The 16,008-nt window shown below is 42.3% G+C and overlaps 1 protein-coding gene across 2 annotated transcripts in view; it reads right to left on the bottom strand.

The window, feature by feature from the left end:
• Positions 1-16,008, bottom strand: part of LOC146395592 (uncharacterized) — a 795,612-nt gene that overhangs the window by 677,189 nt on the left and 102,415 nt on the right. For both annotated transcript variants that reach the window (XR_014831460.1, XM_085002420.1), the window contains one exon: positions 13,997-14,114. The gene's annotated coding sequence lies outside the window, so the exon portion shown is untranslated. The remainder of the gene's footprint in view (positions 1-13,996; positions 14,115-16,008) is intronic.

The following is a 16,008-nucleotide window of genomic DNA, read 5'->3' as shown; positions in this document are numbered from 1 at the left end:
AGGTAGAAGGGAAATTTAGTTACCTTGTTTCTCCTGAGGGCATTCTGAAAACAAGGAGGAAAGAGGATTAAATTCTTTGAGCTCTTTAAAAAGGAGTATTCTATAAATTCAAACCTATGATTATATAAACCTACAATGTCAATAAGTGAACTAAATAGACTATTTAATGCCAACTTGTTTTTCTGAATAAAATAATCCAAAGAAGGGATTATCTACAAATATTACCCACTGCAAATTTCAGTGGGAGGTTGGGTTCTGGTTTTTGGTTTGCTTGTTTTGTTTTAGCTGATTTATGCCCAAGTGAGCCTGAACATGAAAGTTTTATACTGAGATCCAACACCTAAATATTTAGAAAGGTACTATAGCAACATGAGGATTAAACAGCAATACATCATTCAGGAGAAAGCAGACGGCACTATTTTATCCCAGGGCAGAGTTAGTGTAATCTCCTCTCTCTCCCCTTACTGCACACTGAGCACCTGGACCACTTAGCACATGTTCCAACAGCCTCCAGAATCTGGAAATATCCAAAAGCAGAAAGGAAATTAGGAGAGCTGATGCCATCCATCAGGAAATTGAGTATTTAGGATAATGTACTTTCACAGCTTAAAGAACTCTGTAAACTACATCATTTTCACTCTGTTAATGACAGGAAATGAATCATTCCCTGGGCCAGTGAAGTTCCATTTTCCAATCCTAAGGAGTTAGCCTGCAGCAGGGTTTCTCTTTCTTGAGGGCGGCACTGGAAAGGCCTCCTAACACTCAGGATTACTCAACAGGCCTGAACCAGATAGGGAAGGTTGGTGCAATACAGCACGTGAGGAACACATGTCCATCGGGCCGGGAATTCCAAAACATGGCATTCCTTCCCTGTCATGCTCCTCAGAACAGTAAATCATCAGAGATAAACCACATGTGTGGTTTTTATTTGCCTGCATCCCTCTCTGCCTAGCAGAGACAGAATGAGCTTAAGTACCCCAACATCAATTGTGATGCCTAGTAAAAGGAAAGCTTATCAGTGCAGAATCGGCAAACAATATTACAAGTGGATTCTGATGAGACTGAGTGCACACATTTTGAACTCCATCTTTCTCTCTTCAGCACCCCAAAGCACCCCTTCCACCAAGGAAGCCTGGGCAGGTCTTAAGTTTTGGGGAAGAAAAATGTTATGGAACAATTAAAAGAAGGGAAAGATCATTGGTTAGTGCCTAGCTCTGCCAATGTCTAATTGCTCCATGAAGTTTGTCTCTTATAATCTGAACGAATCAGGCCCCAGGTTGGTCCAGCCTTACACATTCATGATTGCTTCCATCCCCATGCCTTCTCCTGCTTCCCAGGAGCAACCCTCACAGAGTGTCACTCGTTTTAGGCAGTGACACTCAATTACAGGTAAAAATGAGAACCCACAGAACAAGAAAGGGCATGGTCACCCCTGTGCAGAGAGGGAGGCTTGGAGGGCTGGCCTGGGGAAACAAGCCTTCCTCATCTGCAGAGGGAGCCTGTCCCCAAGCCAGTGCTCAGTGCATACTTCAGATGGAACACTGTATCCTAAACAGGTAGTGTGGGGAGAAAAAAAGTGGGGGCCAAAACGTGAGGTGAGGAGAAGCCACGCAAAGGCACAAAAGATCCAGAACAAATGCAAAGGAATAGCAAACTGATTCTTCAAGAGCACTAACTAGGAAAGAACAGTGAGATAATTATACATACAGAGAGGGAAGGAGGGAGGGAGGGAAAGGAAGAGAGGAGGAAAAGGGAGCAGAGGGAGACAGAGAGAAAGTGGCAAAGTAAGAAAGATCTCTAGGGCAGATTATGCTTTATTTGGTGGGACAGGATCCTTACTCTTCTCTCCAAAGTGTAAACAGAATAATGGTTGACCACGATGTTCAAAGTGCATTTGGGGAGTTCCTGTTCTGGCACAGCAGAAAGGAATCTGACTAGTATCCATGAGGATGTGGGTTTGATCCCTGGACTCGCTCAGTGGGACAGGGATCCAGCATTGCCATGAGCTGTGGTATAGGTTGCAGATGCAGCTCTGATCCTTTGTGGCCAACAGCTGCAGTTCTGATTTGAACCCTGCCTGTGCACTTCCATATGCCGCAGGTGCGGCACTGAAGAACAAAGCAAAAAAATAAAGTGGATTTTATTCTTCTCCTTTATACTACCTGCCCCACCTCCCACCTGTGTGTGTGCACACACACACACACACACACGGAGCATAAAGTTTAATAATTTTCAGCTTGAGGTTTGAAATGCTCAGACTCCCCAGAGCCACAGATTCAAATTCTAGCAGAATAATTAAGGGCCTCCTCCTTTAATGGCTGCTGATTGGGGGAATATTCACTTTATTTTCTTCTTCAAGGTCCAAGTCAACAAATTTGTAGTGTGTAGCAAGAGTCTCTGTTATTTATCAGGGTTGGTAAGACAAATATGGGTGTGCTATTACAAGGATGAAAGAGAAAAAAGATCTAAATGGCACAATGGGTGAAACATTTTAGCAAGTTAATGGCTCAGGTCTCTTATTACCTATCTTTTTTGAAGAGCAGTCATTTGTTTAAGCAAGTGTGAGATGAACATCTTGATGCAAAGCACGAGCAGAAGAATGTATAGGTTAGCACTGAGTCCCAGCTAAGAGATGCCAGAAGCAGGAAAATTAAACATATTCATATTTGCTGCTGATCATTTGAAATTTTAATTCAAGTATATATCTTTGGTAAAACAAATGATTACCTGTGAGTATAAGATGGAAATGAGGCCTTTGTTAGTGCTTCCAAAGACCATGAGTGGTCCAGATCATTGGCTCTAGAACAAGACAGCTTGGGTTCTCTTCCTGCTGAATCACTGATTAAGTGGTGTGATCTAAAGTGATTTACTTAACCTCTCTGTGCTTTAGTGTTCTCATTGGTAAATCAGGGAAACAGCAGAACCAAGGTCACTGAGTTATGGAAATAACTCAAATAAATGTCTTCATACACGTATAGTAATGAGGAACAAGGCCTGGCATAAAGCACCAACTTGAAACGGACAGCTCTTATGATGTCAAACATACCTGTAAAGTGATAGGTATGATTTTCAAGGAATAGAAAGGACAAAAGGGCAACATCATCTACCTTGTTATTTCATTTAAAAAAATTTTTTTTCTTGTCTTTTCAGGCCACACCCATGGCATATGGAGGTTCCCAGACTAGGGGTTTAATCAGAGCTATAGCTGCTGGCCTACGCCACAGCCACAGCTGCACCATATCCGAGCCACATCTGCAACCTACACCACAGCCCATGGCAATGCTGGATCCTTAACCCACCGATGGAGGCCAAGGTTTGAACCTGCGTCCTCATGGATGCTAGTCAGATTCATTTTGCCTGAGCCACGACAGGAACTGCCTACCTTGTTGTTTAAGAGTGAGGATCACCACCCAAAATAAAAGTTGTTACAAGGGCATATGTAACCTATGTGAATGATGTGAAGGTTAAAAAAAAAAAAAAGGTAACAACTGAAACATAGGCATCAGTTAGTTTAGTATTTATCTACAAAAGTTCACATACATACATAGCTGAAAGCTGTTATTTCATTTTCAATAAAACTTATCTTCCAGGCCCTACTGGCTAAAAAGGAACTAGAAATATAAAGAAAACCATATTCCTCACAGTTCAAAGGGGCACAGCCTATAAAGAAAAGCTGTATTACAATGTAATGCTTACAAGCACTGCGACAAAGTACATATAAAGTGCTGGAGGGGCACAGAAGAAGAAATTATTGATTCTATCTGGGGAATCCAGCAGAAATCTGTGTGCTGAGTCACAAAAAATATATATTAGTTCTCTAGGAGCCAGAAAGTCCTCTCGGGGCAAACTGGGACAAGACTGAGAAGGACCTTACATAATATTCTGAAGAGGATGAATTTATCATGTAAACAAGGGTGGACTCATCAGTGAAGTGGGATGACACTGTCTGTGTCACCTGCAGTGGCAGCATGGAGGACGGGTTTGATGGAGGAGAAAAGGCAAAGACATAAAACAGCTCGAGCATAAAACAATGAAAGCCTGATCTGGGGAAGAGTCAACAGGGATGGAGATACGGAGATGGCTGGATAGAATAAGAGACAGAAGGATATGGTATCCTGAGATGTTAGGAGTCAAACGTCAAAGTAATCCCAAGGACTCCATCTTGCACTATGGGCTGGATAGCGGTATTCAGTTCAAAAGACTGCAGAACAGAAATAAATGTTTTTATTTTGGCTTTGGTGAGAGCAGAGGAGATGCGAATGCATCTGGACATACTGAGTTTGAGAAGCCTCTGAGGTGATTGAAGGTGTCCATAGGTAGTTGGGGTCAAGTCCTGCAGTTTAGGCAAAAGGCAGGAGTCTGAAACACAGAGCCAAACATCACTGGCATTCAGGCTACGTTTAAAGACAGACTCAAGGAGAGCACCCGAATTGAGGGGAAGGTCAAGGATGGAGTCCATGGGCAAAGAAAGGGAGGGCAGCTGATGGAGTTGGAGAGATAGGAATGTGGCTTGAGCACCTGGTTGTGGAAGAACTCAGGTTCTAACAGTGGGGCCTGAGGCAAAAAGTTTGACTCCCCAAGATTCTCTTTCCCATCATGCATACTGATGAGAAGGGTGTTTCCTTCTGTTTGATCTCATGATGAACAGCTAAGTAAATATCAGTGAAGAATACAGAACCTGGGAGCTGGCACTGGAAACATCACTGATATATGATGAAGACACTGCTTTCTGTTTCACTATCCTTTTGACAGCATGGACTGTGGCACAAGACTACGCATGTTCTTTGTACGACCTGTCACTGTTGAAGGATTAGCCTTTTCACCTCTACTGTTTCTCCAGAGGCGCCACCTCACTTTTGGCTCTGTGCCAGATCATGATGGCTACACGCAGCATTCTCAGCATTCCACATCACTAAGTGGTAGGTTTCAGTTGCTCCACGAGCTTTTACAATCTCCTGCAAGAATCTTGCTTCAGATGCACCCTTATGGTCTGAATATTTGCAAAGGATACAGGACAGCTATATTGTTACCTGTTTTAGAGATGTGTAATGACTGGAGTCAGATGAACCAGGAATTATAATTTTATATCTGCCCTGTGCTAGGCACAGAACATCAGACACTTGACTTAAGCTTTAAGATTGCTGGTTTCCTCACTGAAAAATAGGAATGATCCTTTAATTGGATGCTACTGGGTACCAACTCTGCATCCATTCTTTCTTTTTAAGAAGACCCCAGTTTTGCCAAGTACCCACCCAATCTCATGCAGGCATGATTTTCAGGGCAGTTAATCCTGCCCTTAACTCCAGGAGTGGACACAATTGATCTAAGAATAATTATATATTTGCTTTTCTAGTGATTGGTTCAGAAACAGGCAAAATTCTGAACACTAAAGCACAATTGTAAATCTGTGGTATGCATTTGGAGAAACTGTTCCACTTTTAAGACAGAGCCACAAAAAAGAGATGATCTCACTCTGGACTTTTCTATATTTGGTTGTGGTGTGTGAAACTACCACCACCATCCTGCCTATAACCTGAGAGTGAAGCTGATATAGGGATGGCAGATGAAAGAGAAAGAATAAAATTGCACTTGACATTGTAGATCACTGAATTAACCGATTCTGCAGACCTCTTAAATTCTGGACTTCCTGTCAAGAAAGAGAACAAACTTTCTCATCATTTTAAGCCAGCCTGCTTTGGGACTTCAAATATTCTAATGGACAAAGTATCTACTTCCTATGATTGCAGTGAAAAGTAAATGAAACCTGTGAAGTGCTGGGAATGTAGGAAGGACTCAAGTAGCCACTGCCACTACTGTATTGCTCCATTACTTTCGTTTCAACTAACCTTCCATATCAGTTACTGTTTGCAGCAAAGTTCCACCTTATATGACTCACCTTAGGAAAATGTCCCTGGAATACTTTGGTCTACAATCTTGTGGTTGATGAACCATTATATTCATAAATTGAGTACTCTCCATATTTTGTGTGCTGGGCTGAGCAGATTTCCTCAGTTATCTCGTTGAATCCTTAGAACAATCTGAGTCAAGTGCTCACTTTTAATATCCCACTTAGTAGATGAAAAAACTGTATCTGGAGAAGTGGACCTGAATCTGGGCTTATACCTCTGAGTATAAGCTTTGCTTCCGAATGCTGAAATGATCCATTTCACAAGCACCTGTGAAGGAACAGATGTCTCCTGTAGCTCATCCATGTGTAAAAACTTTTGCATGTAAGTAGGTACTCCTGCATGGGATGCTCCAGATGGGGCCAACCGAGGTAAAGAGAATTGAGGCTATTTACATTTAGCCAAAGGGTTGAGAAAGCATCTTACAAGACAGTGAGCAGAAATGCAAATGTTGAGAGGCATGTGACCAAGCTTAGTAGATTAAACTAAATAATGAGCTCACTGGAATAGTGCATAGGATCTGAGAACATTGTGAAGATCAGAGAGGGCCAGGGAGTAAGTTCCCTGTATCAGGTAAAAACATACTTATTCTAATTTAGCCTAAAACGGGTTACTGATAATGAATAAGGATACGGTCATTTCTGACCTAAAGTATCTGTTATATAAGTAGCATGTGTATAGTCATAGAAAGACAACTGGAAAGAAACATAGCAATGTTTTTCAGACATTACTCTGGATGGTGAAATTACAGATATTTGTACTTATCTCCTTTAGGTTTTTCCCATATTTTCCAAATTTCCTGAGCAAAATTATTTTATAAGCATTAAATATATAATTAGAAAAAATAAGTATTTAAGTATGTGTGTATGTTCACACACTCACACATGCACACACTTCCTATTAACAACCTCTGCTGGGTCAGCCCATCTTGGGTCATGTCCTCTTTTTGCCCAGGCTTTTCTCTCCTATAGCCACTTACTGCCTTTTGCTTGTTCCCTGCTTTGCTCCCATGAGGAAGTGAGCGCCTACTTTTGAGGAGAGATAGGCAGTCCAAAGGCAGCACAGCGTTGGACAGCTATCCTGCCAAGATGGAAAGGCACCCTGGGTAAAGCAGAGGGGCAACTTGTTCTCAGATAACAGCTCCCCAGGGGCTCCACACTCAGTCTGTGTGAGACCTAGGAGGTGAGCATGACCAGTGAACTATTCCAAGAGGTAACTGAGAGAAAAAGGAAAGATTCTCTGAAAATTCAATAGCACTGGAAAGGGTCAAAATAGCATTTAAAGACACTTTTTTCTTGATATTAGAAAAATACTTAACCAGTGAATTCAGTACTTTTCTTATATTCAGTAACACAGAAATAAGGCAGACTGAAGAAGGAAGAAAGGGAGGGAGGGAGAAAAAAAGAAGACCAACAACAACAAAGGCTTCCTTTCCTTAAAATCATATCAGAGTCAAAAAAAAAAAAAAAACTACCTAACAGCCAGCTCCAAGATTCTGTTTAGGCAGTTATTTCGTGATGAAAAGATCTTAGTAAGGGAAGTGTCAGGCTGTGAGAACAGGGATTAGCAGGAGACAAGGCAACAATAGTATGACAGGAACAGCATGGACTTCTAAGAAAAAGTGCATCCAATATTCAAGCAAGATTATATGCTTTTCTGAGAAGTGAAGATGTAAAAATTTCCCCAGGCTTCCCTCAGAGGCCTTGGTAAAGTTTACAAAACACAGACATAGGGGCTGGAGAAGGAGGGGTAGTTATATTGAAATCAAAAGGACTGAGTCTTATGTTGAGACTGACAGGGGAGTAGGACCCAGGTAGCCAAGGATGAGACCTCCATAGACTGAATTTATTTAGCAGAAGAAAGAGCCCAGGTCCAGAGGTGACATCCATAGTAATCTCCAGGCCCCAAGAGTTACTGTGTGCTGGCGCACAGATGGATTAGTTTAATCCTCACAACCACCCTGCAAGGTAAGAACCTTTCTTTCTTTCTTTTCACTTTTTTTTTTTTTTTTAGGGCCAAATAATCATGACATATGGAAGTTCCCAGGCTAGAGGTTGAATCGGAACTACAACTGCCAGCCACAGCCACAGCCACAGCAACACAGGATCTGAGCCACATCTGTGACCCACACCACAGCTCATGGCAATGGATCCTTAACTTTCCGAGTGAGACTAGGGATTGACCCCACATCCTCATGGATACTCGTCGGGTTCATTTTCCCCTCACCACAATGAGAACTCCAGTAGGAACCTTTCTTATCTCCATGTTACGGCTGAGGAAGATGTGGCACAGATGGGTTAATCACAAAGCTGAACCCCCAAAGAAGACACAGTTCCAGGAACTTGCAACATGCTATTGGACTTTCTTCACATTTTTGGTTGGGGGTGAGTTTCTTGTTTATTCATACCTGAAGTGGCAAGAGGGGCCCAACTGACATTTGGGTCAAAGGCATTTAATGCGATAATGATTTATAGTCGGACATTCCAGTTTTGCTTCCTAACTTCTATCTCCGTGACTTTGGAAAATTTATCTTTTCTGATCTTCGGTTTTTTCCTCAATAAAGTAGTGTGCTAGCAAGAAGACCTGCCCCATAAGATCACCTAAGTAGTAAATCAACTAATGAACATAAAGCATGGAGCAGGGGCCCAACACATAAGTGCCCAATAAATGGAGCTTTTTATTTGTTCTCTGCAGTTAAAATACGTACCGATGCTGAGAATACAGGCTAACAGCTGGTAACCAGCAAACCTGCTAAAGCTCTATCAGGTGCAACTTCTGTAAATGGAAAACATCTGGTTCACTTCACAGGCCACTAGGGTTTCAGTCAAATAAAATAAATATAGGCCTAAAGAAAATTTAGAGAAAATATGCACTCAAAAGGTCACTTTAATGCATGATTGTGTGAATTGAATATTAAAATGTTCCTGCCACTGTCTGAATATACTGTGATTAGTTGCAATCTGCAAATGATACAATACTGTTTTTCCAAGGATTAAAGTTTCTTATTCCAAGTTCAACACATATGTTGAAGCTTTGCTTTCTTTCTCCCACCAGGATTTTTATAGGGGAGCATGAATTAAGATTAAATAAACATATAACAAACCCATATCACATTTTTAGCTGGGGGAAAAAAAAGGAATCGGTCAACCCACCTCTCTCCTTCCAGCTGGGCAATAAATGTCAGTTGTTCTACTTAAACAGAAACAGGGCCTGTCTCATGTCTCTGTAGGAGCCAAGTGAGATGAGAAACCAAAGAAAAGAGATGATTGTTTCAAAAACTGCAATGCTGTGTGTTCTTGGAGTTCTCAAAAAGCAATAACTGCTGAACATCACATTTTGAGCTATCAAAGGGCTCCTGTTCAAGAGTTAAACCTATGCCACAACAGGGCTTTGATGACATGCGATGTGAATAGAAAAGTTTCTATACATTTTCTTCCTTCAAATACTCTAGGGAAAATACTAAAGCTGGTAAAAGAGGATCACTCAGTGGAAGGGAAATGATGAACCGCCCTAGCTTTCAAAAATCACTGAAATGCCTCCTGCCTAGTGAGCTGAGGTCACATACATTCATGTTGATATGTACCTAAAACACTAAGGATAACAAATGCAAAACCGATTCCACTAGTCTTTAGAAAATAATTTTCCTTTTAAAAAATGTGTATCTATTATGTCTTGAATTAAGAAGAAATTCTGTTTTAAGAAAGAAGAGAAACTCCATGGTTTTCAGAATTCCAAACAGCTTAGACTGAATTTCTTATGCTCTGGATACAAAATCAGAATGCCTATAAGAAATACAGGAAGGGAGTTCCCATTGTGGCGCAGCAGAAACAAATCCAACTAGTAACCATGAGGTTGTAGGTTCGATCCCTGGCCTCGCTCAATGGGTCAAGGATCCGGCATTGCCATGAGCTGTGGTGTGAGTTACAGATGCGGCTTAAATCCTGTGTGGCTGTAGCTGTGGCATAGGCCGGTGGCTGTAGCTCTGAATTGACCCTTAGCCTGGGAACTTCCATATGCCACAGGTGTGGCCCCCAAAAACAAACAAACAAACAAACAAAAAAAAGACACAGAAAATTCTCACTCATGCTTTCCCAACTTATCCAGAGCAGATGCAAGCTAACCCTTAACAGCCCTAGCAACTTCTTTTTCAGCTCACTTCACCCTGTGCCTTAGAATTGGACAAGGTCAGGTGCTGCTTCGGGGAAACAGTTTTCCCACACTTGAGGCAAAGTAAAGTTGTGAATGATATCTAATGGAGAGCAGTTGGTAATATAGACAGAATTACCTCCCCACGCCCACAGCCCTCCTCCTATTAAGAAGCCTGTGCTCTGTCTGTGACCATCCCTGCATCATGCATCACACTGTGAAGGTCACACTCAGGGCAGAAGACACAATTCTCAGAATATTCAGTAATCCCCTGCTGGGCGGGGCCAAATCCTGGGAACAAGAAATCTAAAGGAACAAAAATTATGTTGAAAGTGTTTTGAAACAGTGAATTTTGTGTATGTCGAACAGAGGGTCATTTGATTTCATTTTGTTTTCTAAAATGCTCGTGGGCAGAATGGTCTGACGTGCCACTTCTGTGGGTGTTGCCAACAAGTTCACCCAGTATGAAATTCTACCCCAGGAACTCTCCCCTTCGAAAAGAACACATTCCTCCACCTCTACCTCCTTCTGCGTGTGCAGACTTAATAATTCAGCAGCAGATGTTCCTTTACCAGAGGGAAAGGGTATCCTGAGGGTATTAAAAGGTTCACCTGCCAAAGATCACTCTCCATTTAGCTTTTCTTTTTTTTTTTTTTTTTTGTCTTTTGTCTTTTTTGTTGTTGTTTTGTTGTTGTTGTTGTTGTTGTTGCTATTTCTTGGGCCGCTCCTGCAGCATATGGAGGTTCCCAGGCTAGGGGTTGAATCCGGCCTACGCCAGAGCCACAGCAACGCGGGATCCGAGCCGCGTCTGCAACCTACACCACAGCTCACGGCAACGCCGGATTGTTAACCCACTGAGCAAGGGCAGGGACCGAACCCGCAACCTCATGGTTCCTAGTCAGATTCGTTAACCACTGCGCCACGACGGGAACTCCTCCATTTAGCTTTTCAGTTACAGTCAGTGGTTTAGGGACTGGAATGGGATGGCAAATGGGCATATCTGGGTGGAGGGCTGGAGCGAGAGTGAAAGGCACCCCACAGCACAGATGTTGAGCCAAAACCTGCTTGGGCTTCACAATGGGGCTGTGACCCTCGGGGGTGGGATGAACAGGCAAGATCAGGAACTGGGGAGATTAGACGGACTTAAGATTCATTCCTTAATTATTTTTCCCCCAAAAGCCCAGCCGAGACTAGGAAACAAGTATGGACCAGAACATGTATCTCCAACTGTCCTCACATTACCATGAAAACGTAATAGATTTAGAGAATCACAGCTTCCCCCCCCAAGAGAATATACCAGAATAACCTTAGAATCACTGATGTGTAACAGCATATTCAAAGATTAAGGTGTTTAGGTATCCAGTTCAGGAGTTCTTAACATTTGGAAAACCAAAGACTGCTTTAGGGAATATGACCAAAGCAATGAGCTTCCCCAGAAAAATGCCCATAGCATAAAGATATATACATACTGCAAACTATTCTGGATGGTTCAAAGACCCTTGAAGCCCTCTGGATCATGAGCAAGAGACATCTAACCTAGCCATCTCCCACTTTCCTACCCCATTATGAAATGAGAAAGCAGAGGGCTCAATGGGTAGAACACTCTCTAGTTTTGAAAAGCCAAGGTTGAGGCGGAGCCAAAGCTAGTTACATTTACCTCAATTCCTAAAGCAGGATTTTTTTCTACTGCTTTGTAAATCAAAGACATTTCCATCCTTTTTATTTATATTTTAGCTCCAAGATACATGAAAATCAGTGTCTTCTGTTGCCACTCAACAAGAGCATGCTTATTTTACATACAGATTGATTTTTTTTTTTTTAATTCTGGGAAAGGAAGGTTCTAATGAGAGCTACCTGGATACTCTTAAAGTGAGCATCCCACTTATCCCCATCAGGCTCCTCCTGGGGGTAACAGTCTGTACTCAAATCATCCACCACAGGCCCTGCTGGCTGGACATCTCTGTGAAGCAGTTTCATCTTAGTCTCATTAGTGTTCAGCTGAGAACTTTGTCCCCCTTTCCCCCTCTCTATTCAGAACATGGGCTGCTGTTCTTTCCAAATCAAGGGCAAACCTTCCAAGTTGTCATGGGGCCAAACTCCCAGCTCGCCCCTGACTCATAAATCCTCCTGAAATCCAGGCCCAATGCTGTATTTGTGAAGGGGCCCTTTAGACAATAAAGCAGAAGTTTGGGTGGGTTCTCATAGAACTTCAGAGTATGTAATATATCTTTATCACTTGGCTAAGGCTGCTAATTAAAAGTTACTCTGGACCAATATTATTTGGATCCCTTTCTTCCTTCACTTTGCAAGAGAAAGGACTAGTCCTCAGAGAGGCAAAGATTCTAGGAAAAAGTAGAACACTGGTTGCATAAAAACTTTTTTAACCAAGTATGTGGAATGCTAATCTTTCCAAAACTGGTCATTATCTGGGGGTGCCGTAGTCATTGCTTAATGGGAGAGGCCGCACGGAACAAAAAATGCAGGTCCTTGGGACACTGCTGGGCCTGTCCCAAGGAGGGGAGGCCCTGGTGCCAGGTCAGATCAGTCCAGGCCATCAAGGGTGACAATCTTAAGCCTTTGCTGTGACATCCAAATCTGTGCTCATTGCATCTGCCCTCTCCCACAAAGGCTTTTAAGACACACACAGCAGAGCCACATTTAGGGCCCCTTATGAACCACATGTTAAACCCCAAAGTCTGATTTGGCTTCCAAAGGTCATTTCAATGCAGGAAGCTGTAGGAAATGTTCCCATCCTTATTATCCCAGAGCTGCTTGAAGTCCAGCACACTCTGGGATCATCCCATTTCTCACATGGGAGGAGCAGCAGATATCTTGGACCTGGGGCAGAGCTGCCCACGGGAGGGCCTCACCAGCCACAGAGGGGAGAGGAGCTGGTGTGGTTCCTCTGCATGGAGGCCTGATAGTGTGCACTGGAAAGGCTCCTGGCGTTGCTGGCCCTGGCTTCGCTTTCCAGAGCTTGCTCTAAGCTGACTATAACCTTGCCAAGAAGAATCTCAAGATCTAATCCTCAACTCAACAATAGCTTGGTCTTCTTAAAGATCAAGTCTGCCCCTCTCACCTTCCCACACTCCCTGGGTGACTGTCTCCATCAGTCCCACTAGGTTCAGGATCCTGGATCATCCACCTCTGCCCCTTCTCTTCCAGTGTGTTGACAGCATAAATTGTATGAACTACTCAGGATCTTTCCATTTTTAAGAGTCCATTTTTGGCACTTTTACTTCTAGATATACAGCCAAAAGCATTGCATTGAAAGCAGGGACTCAAAGAAATATTTGTATATGGCAGCGTTATTCACAATGGCCGAAAGATGGAAGCAATCACAGTCTGAAGTAGATGGATGGATAAGCAAAATATGACATACACAGACAATGGAGTACTATTTTATCTTAAAAAGAAATGAAGTTCAGACACAAGCTACAACATGGATGAGCCCTGTCAACATTATGCTAAGTGAAATAAGCCAAGCACAAAGGGACAGATAATGTATGCTTCCATTTGTGTGCATTACCTAGAGTATAAAAATTCATAGAGATGAAAAGTATAATGGTGGTTGCCAGGGGCTGGGAGGACAGGGAATGGAGCGTTGTTGTGTGATGGGTACGGAGTTTCAGTTTGGAAAGATGAAAAAGTTCTGGAGGTGGATGGTAGTGATGGTTGCACGTTTTGAATATATTAATGTCTTTGAACTAAACACTTTAAAATGGTTAAAAGGATAAATTTTATGCTATATATATTTCACCACCATTTTTTTAAATGTTAAGAGTCCATATTTGGAAGCAAAATAAAACATTACAAAAAATAACCTAGAATGTCAGCTCTTTGGAGCATATATGCTTTAGGCAATGCTATTGAAATTGAGCACAGAAGTCATTTCAGAGGCTGCCCTTCACTTTTTCACCCCCCTGTTGTACCTCAGCACCTACCCTCAAGTTGCTGGTGGCTCCTGGAGGCCAGGGAGATAGAGCACCCCTGCAAGCCCTGGAAGATGTCATCTTTCCTATGTGTCTCTGCTGAGATGATAAGTATTCACAGCGTGATACTCTGAAAAAGAATTACATAAAAGCAATTTTCCTCGGTGCTATTTCTGGACCTTGTATGAGTCACTCCCTGCCTTCTGAAGTGCTTGCATTGCTAATGAAGGCTTTCAATGCACAATACAGCTAGAATCCTTCAAAATTCTATTGAGATAGAGAATAAAAAAAAAAAAGTTTGCTGTTTCATTCTTATGTTCATCTTGAAGGGTTAGAAACAACTAGATGGAAGAATCAAACCCTTATTCACTAGATGCTTTATCTATAAGGTCAACCATCTGGGAAGTACTAGCGCAATGTATCTAACCCCCACACCCGTGCCTACCTCGGGAATATTTAATACTTTCAAGAGCTTGTTGCACCAAGGAATGAGAATCAGAGTGACATGCTCCTTAGAGGTAGGTGTCCAGCTCATATTTTGTATAGAATTGGAAACCTGCAATGAGTATGACCAATGACATGTATTACAATTGTCATGAGCATGAAGGACCTCGAGGTTGAAGCTCTCCTAAAACATCGACTCAAAAGACACCTTAGACAGACTAAGGCTCTAGTCTGAAAACTTCTCATAGATGGACTATTGACAAAACAGTCCATTATCAAGGGATTTGTGCAAGTTAATAACATCTTCCTTTCTACCTACCTCCCTGGTGGGATGAAATGAGCATGCATGAAATAAGGCTACTCAGAAAAGTACAACCCATTACCCAAACATGAAGAATTCTATCAACCCCCTTTGTAAGAACAAGGCAACAGAGACAGACCAAGACATCAAAGAGTGTGACACAAGGCTGCTTTTATGACTTCAAGACCTCCACTTACATTTCAAATCTGCAAAACTCAACGAGCACCCATTTACTGAAAGGGACTTAGATCCCTTGGTCTATTCAATGAAGGGACACAAGACCAAGGCAACCAGCCAAGGAGAATGTCTTCCTCCTCCCCTTCATGTGGCAGGAGAGCTCCTTATTTTGACGGGAGAGATTTTTTTTTTTTTGAAGTAGACTTTGACTTCTAATAAACTCCCCCTGACAATGGGCTGCCTCCTTGTGTCTGGGTGGACATTGTCTAAGTTACTATATTTTATTCTTCCATCTGGACAGTATTATCATCAAAAAGATCCTTTCAGGAGTCATCTCTGCCACTAACACCGAAGTTATCCATCTCTTCCACCACCCTTTCTGTTGACTTCTTAGACTATCAGAGAAAGAGTCAATACTAGAGACTCAGTCCAGTCCCAGAGAAGTTCAGTGACTTGCCCAAGGTCACACTGCTAGTTAGTAACATCCCTAGTTAGTGGCAAAGCATTTTTGTTCTTATTGCTCTATCCTTTAGCTCAGTGCCTAGCATATAGTTATCAATCAACGCATATTTGATGTAATAAGTTAATGTCTTCATCTTATATGAAACCAATCATTCTGTTCCTTGATGAGAGGTGGAATAGAGAACATAAATGCAAACCACCTTTATAAATACTATTCATTTGGCCAGCAGATGAGCAGAACAGATGCCTGGGGCTGAAGGGTCTGAGGGTACACTCAATCCTCTGAGTACTGAAGGTTGCCTTTCCTATTTCCTGCACATCTAGATGTGGTCTTGCTTTGTGTAGTTAGTGAGTGAGCTCCATGCTATGTCCTTGGCCTTGTGTGGGAGATTATGAAATTGCATATATGTGCATGTATTGAGGAACTATGTTGCAGAGGCAAAAACATAATGACTACTTCGTGCAGGTAGGGACAACAGATGCAATTCCTGTGCCACCGAGTCCCTGCGTGGCAGGCAATGCTGCAAGAGGCATCACGTCATATTTGCAGGTGAAAGTGAACTTGAAGAAGAACACATTTTCAGTTACTGTTATGAAATCCCCAAACCCCTCCTTCAGGGCTGGGAAAAATTGTGTGGCA

Source organism: Sus scrofa, chromosome 16 (assembly GCF_054392235.1).
Source record: "Sus scrofa isolate SSC_HxYL_T2T_F1_AM1 chromosome 16, Sscrofa_HxYL_maternal_Yorkshire_Landrace_v2.0, whole genome shotgun sequence".
NCBI classification, from domain to species: domain Eukaryota; kingdom Metazoa; phylum Chordata; class Mammalia; order Artiodactyla; family Suidae; genus Sus; species Sus scrofa.
The sequence above is the reverse complement of the archived record's forward strand: the minus strand, read 5'-3'. Positions and strand labels throughout refer to the sequence as shown.